This window comes from Macaca mulatta, chromosome 4 (genome assembly GCF_049350105.2).
Source record: "Macaca mulatta isolate MMU2019108-1 chromosome 4, T2T-MMU8v2.0, whole genome shotgun sequence".
Classification (NCBI taxonomy): domain Eukaryota; kingdom Metazoa; phylum Chordata; class Mammalia; order Primates; family Cercopithecidae; genus Macaca; species Macaca mulatta.
The window spans coordinates 101351679-101364556 of NC_133409.1; the positions used below are offsets into that span (position 1 = coordinate 101351679).

The window sequence follows — 12878 nt, forward strand, 5'->3', positions numbered from 1 at the left end:
GCGAGTGTACTTGTCTGATTCTTACTTTGGAAGCTTCCTCTCAGGGGTGTACTCCACCCTGTGAGGTGTGGGGTGTCAGACTGCCCCTAGTGGGGGATGTCTCCCAGTTAGGCTACTCAGGGGTCAGGGACCCACTTGAGCAGGCAATCTGTCCCTTCTCAGATCTCAACCTCCATGTTGGGAGATCCACTGCTCTCTTCAAAGCTGTCAGAGTCGTTTGCATCTGCAGAAGTTTTTGCTGCTTTTTTGTTGTTGTTGTTGTTTAGCTGTGCCCTGTCCTCAGAGGTGGAGTCTACAGAGACTGGCAGGTTTCCTTGAGCTGCTGTGAGCTCCACCCAGTTCAAGCTTCCCAGCATCTTTGTTTACCTACTTAAGCCTCAGCAATGGTGGGCGCCCCTCCCCCAGGCTCGCTGCTGCCTTGCGGTTAGATCACAGACTGCTGTGCTAGCAATGAGGGAGGCTCCGTGGGCATGGGACCCTCCAAGCCAGGTGTGGGATATAATCTCCTGGTGTGCCCGTTTGCTTAAAGTGCAGTATTGGAGTGGGAGTTACCCAATTTTTCAGGTGTTGTGTGTCTCAGTTCCCCTGGCTAGGAAAAGGGATTCCCTTCCCCCTTGCGCTTCCCAGGTGAGGTGATGCCTCGCCCTGCTTCAGCTCTTGCTGGTCGGGCTGCAGCAGCTGACCAGCACCGATTTTCAGGCACTCCCTAGTGAGATGAGCCCAGTACCTCAGTTGAAAATGCAGAAATCACCGGTCTTCTGTGTCACTAGTGCTGGGAGTTGGAGGCTGGAGCTGTTCCTATTAGGCCATCTTGCTCCGCCCCCTTAATTTCTTAAGGTAGAAAGTTAGGTCACAAGTTAAAATCTGTTCTCTTTTTTGATATAAAGATTTACATCTACAGATCTCTTTAATAACTCACTGTTTTAGCTGCATCCCACAAGTTTTGTACGTTTTGTTTTTATTTTAATTCATCTCAAGGGAGTTTCTAAATTCTCTTATAATTTCTTCTTTGACTTATTAGTTATTTAAAATTGTGTTGTTTCAGAGGCAGGATGACACAGTGTGAGTAAAACTTGACCAGCCATTGTTGACTTTAAGACAGAAGGGACCAGCTAAGAAATGTGAATAGTGTACAGAAGCTCTAAAAGGCTCTTTCCTTTTAGAGCCTTCAGAAAGAAAGCAGCCTTCAGAAAGAAAGCAGCCTTGGTGACACCTTGATTTTAACCCAGTGACATTCATTTCAAACTTCTGACCTTCAGAACTGTTAGATAATAAATTTGTATTGCTTAAGAAAGTGTGTTGTTTACATATATTTTGAAATTTCCAAATTTTCTTCTATTATTGATTTCTAATTTCATTCCATGTGATCAGAGAACATACTTTTATCATTTCAATCCTTTCAGATTTATTAAGACTTGTTTTATGACCTAACATATGATATATCCTTAAGAATATTCCATGTGCACTTGAGAAAAAATTTGTATTCTGCTATTTAGTATTTATTAGATGCTTGTTATAGTGTTGTTCAAGTCTTGTATTTTCTTGCTGATCTTTTCAATTGTTTTATCTATTATTGAAAGTGGGGCATTGAAGTCTCCAACTGTTATTGTGAGTTGTCTGTTTCTCTCTTAAATTCTGTTTTTGCTTTAAAAATTGGGGGCTCTGCTGTTAGGCACATATTTGTTTGTAATTATTATATTTTCTTGATGGATCATCTCTTTTATCATTATAAAATGTACTTTTTGGCTTTAGTAAAAATTTTGTTTCAAAGTCTGTTTTGTCTGTATTGATTACTGTTTGCAGTAATCTGTTTCTATCCTTTTGCTTTCAGCTATTCATGTCTTTGAATCTAAGGCATATCTTTTACAGATAGCACAGTGTTAGGTCATAATTTTTATTTATTCTGCCAATCTCTGCTTTATTATTAAAGCATTAATTTACATTCAATATAATGAATGATAAGGTAAACTTTACATCTGCCATACATAATTTGTCTTCTACATATGTTTTGTGTCTGTTTTGTTCCTCTATCTCCATTAATTTTTTGTCTTACATAGATATTTTCTAATTTATCATTTTTATTTTCTTGTCATTCTTTTGCTGTATTTTTATTTTCTTGGTAGTTGCCCTAGGGATTAATATCACATAAAAATCTAGTTCAAATTAATAACAACGTAATTTCAATAATATTCAAAACAGGTTTTATGTAATCTTCTCTCCTATTTTGCCTTCTCCCCTTTCTGTTGCTATTATATTTATATAAATAACATCTTTATACATAAGGCACCCATGTATACAGATTTATAATTATTGGTTTTGCAGTTGTCTTTTTTTTTATTTTTTATTTTTTTATTTTTATTTTTTGACGGAGTCTTTCTCTGTCGCCCAGGTTGGAGTGCCCTGGCGCAATCTCACTGCAAGCTCCGCTTCCCGGGTTCACGCCATTCTCCTGCCTCAGCCTCCCTAGTAGCTGGGACTACAGGCACCCACCACCATGCCCAGCTAATGTTTTGTGTTTTTAGTACGTATGTACTAAAGGTATTCTTGTGTTGTGATAAGTATGTGAAGATTGAATGAGCCGCTTACTAGTAATACTGATAATAGAATAATAGCAAGAGTAACTTCATATGAGATTGTTTGGGCGTTAGTGCATAGTTTGAATTTGATGCTCATCCTGATCACAAAATGGAGTAGACAGCTAGACTGGACGTAGCTAGAATAAACAGAAGTCCTAGGTTAAAGTTGATTGGGGGTTGGGTATGGGAAGAGGGGTTCATAGGAGAAGGACAATGGAAAAGGCTAAGGCTGGTGCGGTGATGTAGAGAATGGTAGTAGACGTTGAAGGTTTTAAAGATTCTTTGGTAGAGTTTTATTGTGTCGGCAAAGGGTTGTAATAGTCCGTAAGGGCCAACAATATTAGGTCCTTTGCGTAGTTGTATATAGCCTAGTAATTTTCGTTCAATGAGTGTGAGAAATGCTATGGCGGCTAGTGCAGGTATAATGAGGAGTAGAAGGTTTGTTATGGACATGTTGTTAAGAAGAGGAGTTGAACCGCTGATTGTAAAGTTTTAAATTTTATGCAATTGCAGGGCTCTGCCATCTTAACAAACCCTGTTCTTGGGCTGAGTATATGATGTTTTGTTAGATTGAGATTAGGTCATTTATGGAATGAGGGCACTTTATGAAGTGGGCCCTATTTCTCTTATCCTTTCATACAGGGAGAAATATAGAATAGATAGAAACCGACCTGGATTGCTCTGGTCTGAACTCAGATCACGTAGGACTTTAATCGTTGAACAAACGAACCCTTGATAGCTGCTGCACCATTAGGATGTCCTGATCCAACATCAAGGTCGTAAACCCTATTGTCAGTATGGACTCTAGAATAGGATTGCACTGTTATCCCTAGGATAACTTGTTCCATTCCTCAAGTTATTGGATCAATTACAGATGTTGGCTCGCTTTGGCTTGTGTAGTCATAGCATAGGTTATTCGGAGGTTTAGTTATGCTCCGAGGTCACCCCAACCAAATCTTTAATGCAGATGTAGTGGTTTAAGGGTCCGTAGATTTGTATGATTTTGATTGCATTAATAAATTAAAGCTCCATAGGGTCTTCTCGTCTTATTATTTTATGTCCACCTCTTCACTGGCAGGTCAATTTCACTGGTTGAAAGTAAGAGACAGCTGAACCCTCGTGGTGCCATTCATGCAAGTCCCTATTTAAAGAACAAGTGATTATGCTACCTTTGCAGGGTCAGGGTACCGTGGCAGTTAAACATGTGTCACTTGGCAGACGGTGCCTATAATACTGGTAATGCTAGAGGTGATGTTTTTGGTAAACAGGCGGGGCTGAGTTTGCCGAGTTCCTTTTACTTTTTTTAACCTTTCCTTAAAGCATGCCTGTGTTGGATTAACAGTGTAGATAATACTGGCTTGTTTACATTTATTAATACTGGGCTGTTAAGCATCGGTGAAGTTTTTTGGTCTGATTTAGGTTTATGCGGTGGAGAAAATATTCATGTTACTTATACTAACATTGTTGCTTCTATGAAATAATAGATTAATCCAGTGTGATGTGAGAAGTTCAGTAGGATGCTTGGGATTTTTCAGATGATTGATGTTGAGCTTGAACTCTTTCTTAATTGATGGCTGCTTTTGGGCCAACTATGGGAATTGAATTTTTTACTCTCTATACAAGGTTTTTTCCTAGTGTCTAAAGAGCTGTTCCTCTTTAGACTAACAATTAAATTTACAGGAGGATTAAGTGATTCTGCAGGTAAACTTAAGACTGAACTAAGATTCTATCTTGGATAACCAGCTATCACCAGGCTCGGTAGGCTTGTCACCTCTACCCATAAATCTTACCACTATTTTGCTACATAGACGGGTGCGCTCTTTTAGCTGTTTTTGGGTAGCTCGTCTGGTTTCGGGGAATTTGGCTTTAGTTCTCTTTGCGAAATTGTTTCTAGTTAATTCATTATACAGAAGATATGGGGTGAGTCTTTGCTATTTTATGCTTGGTTAATTTCTTTCATCTTTCCCTTACGGTACTGTGTCTATAGAACCAGGATAAAATTTCTATCGCCTATACTTTTGTATTGGTAAATGATTTAGTATATGTTAATTTGGTATTAGTGTTGATCAGATTTAGGGCTAGTGTTAGCTCAAGGCAGTCAAATGGTATTGAGATCTTCTGGGTGTAAGCCGGATGCTTTATGTTAAGCTATGCCTTGATTTATCCAAGTGCATTTTCCAGTACACTTACCGTGTTACGACTTATCTCCTCTATATAAATGTTAAGTGTGTTTAGTTAAGTAGTCCTTAAATATATTTGAGGAGAGTGACAGGCCGTGTGTGCGTGCTTTATGGCCTGATTCAATTAAGCACTCTATTCTTAATTTACTGCTAAATCCGCCTTGGACTCAGGCTTCATAAGAGTTATCGTGGGGTTTTCTGGGGTAGAAAATGTAGCCCATTTTTTACCATCTCATAAGCTACACCTTGACCTAACGTTTCTGCGAGGACATTTATGCTTACTTTGTGGCCTTTATTAGGGTTTGCTGAGGATGGCGGTATATAGGCTGAGCAAGAGATGGTGGGGTGGATCAGGGTTTATCGATTATAGAACAGGCTCCTCTAGAGGGATGTGAAGCACCGCCAAGTCCTTTGAGTTTTAAGCTGTTGCTTGTAGTATTCTGGCGAGTAGTTTTGTTGTTTTAACTATTGAAGTTTAAGGCTAAGCATAGTGGGGTATCTAATCCCAGTTTGGGTCTCAGCTATTGTGTGTTCAGAAATTTTAAAGCCACTTTCGTAGTTTATTTTACATCAGCTAAGGTTTTACAATTTAGATGGAGTTTAGCTTTATTGAACTAGATCTAAAACACTCTTTACGCCGGTCTCTATTAGCTTGGGTTAATCGTATGGCCGCGGTGGCTGGCACGAAATTAATCAACTCTGAATGTAGCATAGCTTAGTTAAACTTTCGTTTATTGCTAAAGGTTTGTCACTGCTGTCTCTCGTGGGGGTGTGGCTGAGCAAAGTGTTTTGAGCTGCGTTATGCATGCTTGATACTTATTCCTTTTGATCGTGGTGATTTATAGGGTGTCTTCACTGGGACGGGGATGCTTGCATGTGTAATCTTGCCCAGAGTTAATAGAAAGGCTAGGACCAAACCTATCTGTTTATGGGGTGTGCAAACCTGTCTAGGCATTTTCAGTGTCTTGCTTTGGGTAAGTTAAGCTACATAAACAGGGGAGATAGGTAGCTGTGAAGTGCTACCTTTGGGGTTGTGATAATAAGGGTATGTATTTGGTAGTGGGTGAGTGTGTGGGAAAAGGGAAATAGAGAAGAGAAAAAAAGGAAGAAATTGAAGTTGAGAGTGGTAAGGTAAAGTAGGTTTATATTAGTTGAGGGGTAGTAGTTGAAGTTGTGCATAGCTAAAAGATGAGAAAGTAGGCTCTGACTAAGTGGATTAAGGCTTTTGGTTTTGGGGTTTGGCAGAAGTGAGTTTTAGGGGAGAAAAGTCAGAGATGGGGGAGGGGGGATTTGGTAAAATTTTGTTATGATTTTATAGTGTGGCGAGGAATATGTTGCGTAGTTGGTTATTGGTATGTCCTACAAGCATGAATTAAATAACACCTTATGGTATTATGCGGGGCTGGAATATTGAACGTAGGTGCGATCAACAATGGTATGAACCAGGAATCAAAGACAGGTCCTGAGACATACGATGTTCCCGGACCAGCTTTCTGCGATGGGGTCGCGTGCAGACCCGAGAGAAAAAATGCCAAATGCATGGAGAGCTCCCGTGACTGGTTAATAGGGTGATAGATCCGTGATCCATCGAGATGTCTTATTTAAGGGGAACGTGTGGGCGGTCTTAGTTTTATGGCCCTGAGGTAAGAACCAGATGCCGGATACAGTTCACTGCAGCTACCCCCATGAGTTATGGGCCCGGAGCGTGGAGAGTAGCACTCTTGTGCGGGATATTGATTTCACGGAGGATGGTGAGCAAGGGACACCTAAGTGAGGGGGATATCCGTGGTGACGGGGATTAATTTAACTGGAATGTGCTATGTCCGATGAACGATTTAATGTGCTATGTACAATGAGTGGACATTTAGGTTGGTTGATATCCTAAGGGGTATACTTGGGCTTTGGATGTTGGTGTTATGTACTATAGTTGGTTAGCTTATTAGAGTTCTTGCTTGTAAGCATGTTATTGGACGATTGTTAGCAAGTATGTAAGATTATGTGCTATGTACAGTTAAACATTTATAGTACTATATAATATTCATGTTGGCTAGCAGTAATGCACGATTTACATAAGGGTGTGCTAAAATAAATTAGTACTTAAGTTGCATTTAAAGCTTGCACCCCATAGAATACAGAAAGTAGTTCAAATTAGAATGCCAGTTTTGGGTGTTGGTAGTGAAGTTAAATACTTTCTTTCTGAATGGCCCTAGGGAGAAGTTTCCATTTCCGGTTTACAAGACTGGTGTATTAATTTGTACTACAAGGGCAGGTTCACTTGAGTAGATTGTTTTCAGTTAAGGAGGCTAGTGGTATTAAGATTAGAATTGTGGTGAAGTATATCATGGATGCTATCTGTCCAATAATCATGAAGGGCTGGTTTATCGGCTGACCTCCGATTCAAGTGAGAGTTAGTAAATTTGTGATTAGGAGTCAGAATAGGGATTAACTAAGTGGTCGGAATGTTATACTTTGTTGTTTGGATTTGTGGAGTATGGGTATGATTGTTAAGATGAGGATTGATAGGAGGAGTGCTAATACTCCCCCTAATTTATTAGGAATAGACAGTAAGATTGCATAAGCGAATAGGAAATACCACTCTGGCTTAATGTGTGGGGGAGTGCTTAGGGGGTTGGCTGGGGTGCAGTTATCTGGGTCACTTAAAAGGTCAGGTGAGAATAATACTAATGTTATTAAGGTGAGAAAGAGAAGGATTAGGCCTAAGATATCTTTGATTGTGTAGTAGGGATGAAAAGCAATTTTGTCGGAGTGACAGAAAATACCGCAGGGGTTGTTTGATCCTGTTTCGTGTAGAAATAGTAGATGTAGAGTTGTGAGGTCTGTGATAATAAAAGGTAGGATAAAGTGAAGGGTGAAAAATCGTGTGAGAGTGGTATTGTCAATAGAATATCCGCCTCAAACCCATTGGATGAGATTGGTTCCGATATATGGAATTGCTGATAGTAGATTTGTAATCACTGTAGCACCTCAGAATGATATTTGGCCCCATGGGAGTACGTATTTTTAGTAAAGACGGGGTTTCACCATGTTAGCCAGGATGGTCTCCATCCCCTGACCTCGTGATCTGCCTGCCTCGGCCTCCTAAAGTGCTGGGATTACAGGCGTGAGCCACCGCGCCCGGCAGCAGTTGTCTCTTAAATCAGATAGGAGAAAAATAAGGTTACAAATTTTTTAAGATACATTTATATTGTTATTTATATTTGTCTATGTAGTTACCATTATTGTTGTTCTTCATTTCTTCATGCGGATTTAAGTAACTCTTCATTGTCCTTTTATATCAGCTTGAAGAACTCGTTTTAGTATTACTTGTTAGTAGTGATTTTTCCTAGTTTCCGTTTGTTGTTTATATCTCTTGAATGTCTTAATATTTCCGTCCTTTTTGGAAAGATATCTTTGTGGGATATAAAATTCTTAGTTGACAGTCTTTTTCATTCGACAGTTTGAATAAGTCATCACACTCCATTCTGACCCCCATTATTTCTGGTAAGAAATCACCTATTAATCTTACTGAGGATTCCCTAAACATGATGATATATTTTTCTCTTGCTGTTTTCAAGAATCACTGTGTCTTTGTTTTAAAAGTTTAATTATGATGTAGCCAGGAATTGATCTCTTTGAGTTTATCCTTCTTGGAATTCATTGAGCTTCTTGGGTGTGTAGATTATATTTGTCATCAAATTTTGGGGGCGGAGGATTCTACCATTATTTTCTCAAACATTCTTCCTCCTCTTCATCTCTCTGCTTACATTCTGGAATTCCCATGATATGTTTGGTATGCTCGACACTGTCTCACAGATCCTGTTCAATGCCTCAGCATAGCTCTCTTAATTTTTTTCATTTTTAATTGTTTGTGTTTTTCAGGCTTGATATTCACAATTGACCTATTTATAAGTTCATTGATTATTTTGCCAGTTCACATATGCTTTTCAGCTTCTCAGCCAAATTTTTTATTTGAATTACTGTTCTTTTCAATGTCATCATTTCTACTTTATTTATGTTCATTTCTTTATTGTTATTCTCTATTTAGTGAGACATCAATTTGCATACTTTCTTTTTTTTCTTTCAACAGTTTCCTTTGGTTCTTGAACATATTTAAGATACTTGATTTAAAATTTTTTGGCTACTAAGTCCAACATCCGAGCTTCTTGGAGAAAGTTTCTATTCAGTGTTTCTTTACTAGTATTTGCCATTCTTTTTTGTTTTCTTGCACTTGTAGTTTTTGGTTGAAAACTGGACATTTAAAATAATATAATGTTGAAACACTAGAAATCTTATCTCCTTTTCCCTGAGAGTTTTTTCTTACTGCTGTTTATTGTTGTTGCTTCTGTCTTATCTAGTTGATTTCCTGAACTCATTCTGTGAAGTCTATACTACCTTTGCCATGTGGACAGTGAAGCCTCCAGTCAGGCTAGTGGTCAGTGAGTGATTGCACAAAAATTTCCCTAAATTTTTAAGTATCTGGAATCAACAAATCTTCTATCCTTTGGCAAATGATTGAGTGCGTGTTTTGGGGAATACCTTCAACATTCAGGCAGGCAGTCACAACTCTGCCTTGGCTTTCACTTCTTGCTTATATGATACCTCAGACCTCAGGTCAGAAAGAGCTGAGAGGTTAGGACTTTTTCCGATTTTTTTCTGGACATGTGCAGAAAAAAAACATGTGCAACTTTTCAGATTCCCAGGAATAGTCAGACCCGATCAAAGCCCCCTGTGGACATCTCATTTCCCAACTTTTCCTTATAAATATTTTGGTCAGTTTCTTGCTTGCTCCAACTCATATCACTGCCTTAGGTAGCTGTAACATAATGCAATTGTCGCTGATTATTTTTGACACATGCCCCCAGGGAAATGCACAATTTACACTGAGAAAGGACAAATTTTTAGAGTTGGGGTTTCCAAGGAACAACCAGACGAGTCAAATAGTGACAATTTTCTGAGACTGATGTTTGTATTAGTTAATTTTCATATTGCTGATAAAGACATACCCAAGACCGGGTAATTTACAAAAGAAAGAAGTTTCACTGGACTCACAGTTCCACATGGCTGGGGAGACCTCACTATCATGGTGGAAGGCAAGGAGGAGCAAGTCACATCCTACATGGATGGTGTCAGGCAGACAAAGAGAGTTGTTCAGAGAAACCCTCATTTTTAAAACCATCAAATCTCATGAGACCCATTCACTATCATGAGAACAGCACAGAAAAGACCCACAGCCCATGATTCAATCATTTCCCACCGCATCCCTCCAACAACACGTGAAAATTATGGGAGCTACAAGAGGAGATTCAGGTGAGGACAAGGAGCGAAACCATATCAATGTTTCTGGGGAGCTCCAGACCAGTGCTCTGTCCCTCCAGTGGCTGCTAGACTACTGTTTTTCAAAGCTATTATGGTTGAGGGACTCTTGGTTTTCAAAGCTATGTCACAGAGTTGGAGAAAGAGTGATAGGAATAGGATAAGTGCAAACATCCAAAGGTAATGTTTTTACCCAGATCCAACTTAAAAAGAAAAAGAAAAAGAAAAAACCTCTCCTTGTATTGTTGCAAGTGTTTAACTAATTTATAGGGTACTGAAAAAATTGATTCTGACAAGTTTTGTGAGTATTTCGCTTTCTTTACCATGGAGAATTTCTTTGTGAAGGTCCTTACTCCACCATTTCCATTGATGTGATTTTCCTACTCTATTCCCTATTGCCTTGAAAGAGAATATTTATGACCTAAAATAATCATTCAAAAAAATGCTGACCATGAATCTTTTCAGTTATTTGCAAATAATTAAATGATTTACATATTCATTTAATATCTGTAACTGTATTACTCTTTTCTACTAAGTTGTTCTTCTTTTTCTATATAAAATGTAGGTTTTCTTTTTCTCTCTGTAGCCCTCTATATATAGCTAAGTATGATAACAAGCACAACAAGGATTTACAGCATTTGCTTTACACCAGGTACCATCTAAAACACTACACAAATATTAACTCAAAAGAACCTATCACATAAGTGTTGTTATCCTTGCTGTAGACACGAAAAAATCCAGGCACAGCAAAGTTAAAGTTAAATAATGCACCCAAGGTCAGATAGTTAGTAATAGGCAAAGCTGGGTCTTAAACCACAGCAGCCTTAGCGCTTAGGTCTTAAACAGGGCACTATACTAATAACAAATTAACCAGTCTTAATGTTGATGATTACATTTTTTAAAAATGCAATGCTATTAATTTTTGTTAGTTTTAGAGCTACAACTTTTGCTGAACAAAAGAAAATATATACCTATTTGTTGTCTTCCACATCACAAACATATAAAAATGTTCACTATGGAAAATGTCATGAAAGACTAACATTAGCCAACTGATGTTACCTAAGAGGTGATAGTGTTAGTTAATATGGTAGCAAGCATATATTATATAGATTTTTTAAAACAATAAGAAGTCAAAGGTACAGATTCAAACCTTGGCATTTGAATCTTGAATCTATTCCAAATCTTTTCACTCTATAAAGATGTATAGTGCCAGACCTATTCTGAAGCTGTGTGTAAAATTCTACATGCTGCAACGAGATTAATATTTTTTAAAGAGTGATTTTATAGAAAATTGGCACCAGAAAATAAGGTTCTGTTTCATTATTTTGACATATAAAAGTTTATGGAGGTCACAATGTATTCTTTTTTGGAAAAAAAATCATTAGCACATGGTGAAATATACAATTTGTTGGCAAAGCCACAGTAGCACTTTTTCTGTGTAAATTTCTCACAGTCCATCCAAAATGTATTTGAGATGACTTCTAAATAGAGCTGATGAATAGATTAACACGAACAACGTTCTTCATGCCAATCTTTAAGTTTCTAGTTCTCAAATAACATCACTGATCATTTAGTCTCATAGGGCCTGCTTTATTGTTGAAATTCCTCTATACATGCTTTGCAATCAACACTTCCCTTTCAAAGACCTTGTTCTACCTTCTTTATTAAAACACCCCCTGTGTGACAGCTCACCAAGCACCTTTCTACCTCCCAAGCCTGATCTCTTTAGGAGAGGTGCCACTGTGCTTTTCTTCCGCCATTGATACTAACGACATAATGGAGGTGTTGATGTTTTTCAAACACTAAAATTCAGCGAGTCTTGAAATAACTGACCTACAGTTGATTTGGGCCAACTAAGTAATTTGCAGCTTGCCTCTCTAGATTGGTGTTAACTCACTGTAAACTTCAAAGTTCTTTTGGGTACAGAGGGAAACCTGGAAAAATATTTGCATTTATAAGTTAAGTCAAAATGTGTACTCCCAGAGCCCCTCCCTTTGAGGAAGCCCAGAAGTTTTAACATAAACTTTATTTATATGCAAGAGTTATTACAAATTATACCTGAAAAGGACTTTATCATTTAGCTCAAGCTCTACTGACAAATGAGGAAACTGAAACCCAGGGAGATGATTAACTTGCTCAAGTTGACACAATTCAGTCACACTTGAAATATGGCTGCCTAGGCTGGCTTCCTAGGACATATTTTAGAGCCACAACAGTAAGTGTCCAGGTCCAACCTAGAGAGTGATGGTAGTGCCACTGGAAGATGGCATTCCTATGATGATGATGGAAAAAAGGCCAAGTTCAAAGCCAGAGATGCATTGCAGTTATTCATATTACAGCAGGAAATTTAGGATAGTGAGCAATGTCAGGGTTTTGAAGACCTATTTGTAGGGAGGCTGTAGCTGTGTGGTTGGGGGAAAGCCTCATGATTTAAAGGAGTTATGTGGAACTCAACTTTGTAGAGTTACTTATACATATGTGACCCATTCTGGACATTTCCTTTTAGGAAACTGTGTTTTTCATTAAATCTCAGAAGGAACCAGTATTTGGGAAAGGTCGGTCTTGATCCCCCCAGCAACATCACCAATCAGTGATGCAATCCTAGGTTTATCAACAAGTCTCCTCAACTTTGGCTGCTAATGGAAAACTTCAACTCATAACTGTGTTGTTGGTCTCACCCTTGGTGTTTTCTAGCCATATTCTGTGTTGTAGTCAATGGCTCTATCTCGTAAGCACTAAATATGTGAGACAGATAATGTCTTAGCATTGCCGTTGTCCTTGGAAATCCATGCAGCACTCATATCTGGCC

General features: G+C 38.5%; 1 long non-coding RNA gene and 1 pseudogene across 1 annotated transcript in view; one reads left to right on the top strand and one right to left on the bottom strand.

Annotated features, from left to right (window-relative positions):
- Positions 1-1045: 1045 nt before the first annotated feature.
- Positions 1046-12878, top strand: part of LOC144340663 (uncharacterized) — a 63069-nt gene continuing 51236 nt past the window's right edge. The window contains exons 1-2 of the long non-coding RNA XR_013416908.1: positions 1046-1148; positions 10656-10775. This is a non-coding gene — a long non-coding RNA (uncharacterized LOC144340663). The remainder of the gene's footprint in view (positions 1149-10655; positions 10776-12878) is intronic.
- Positions 4742-5197, bottom strand: LOC144340783 (18S ribosomal RNA; annotated as a pseudogene).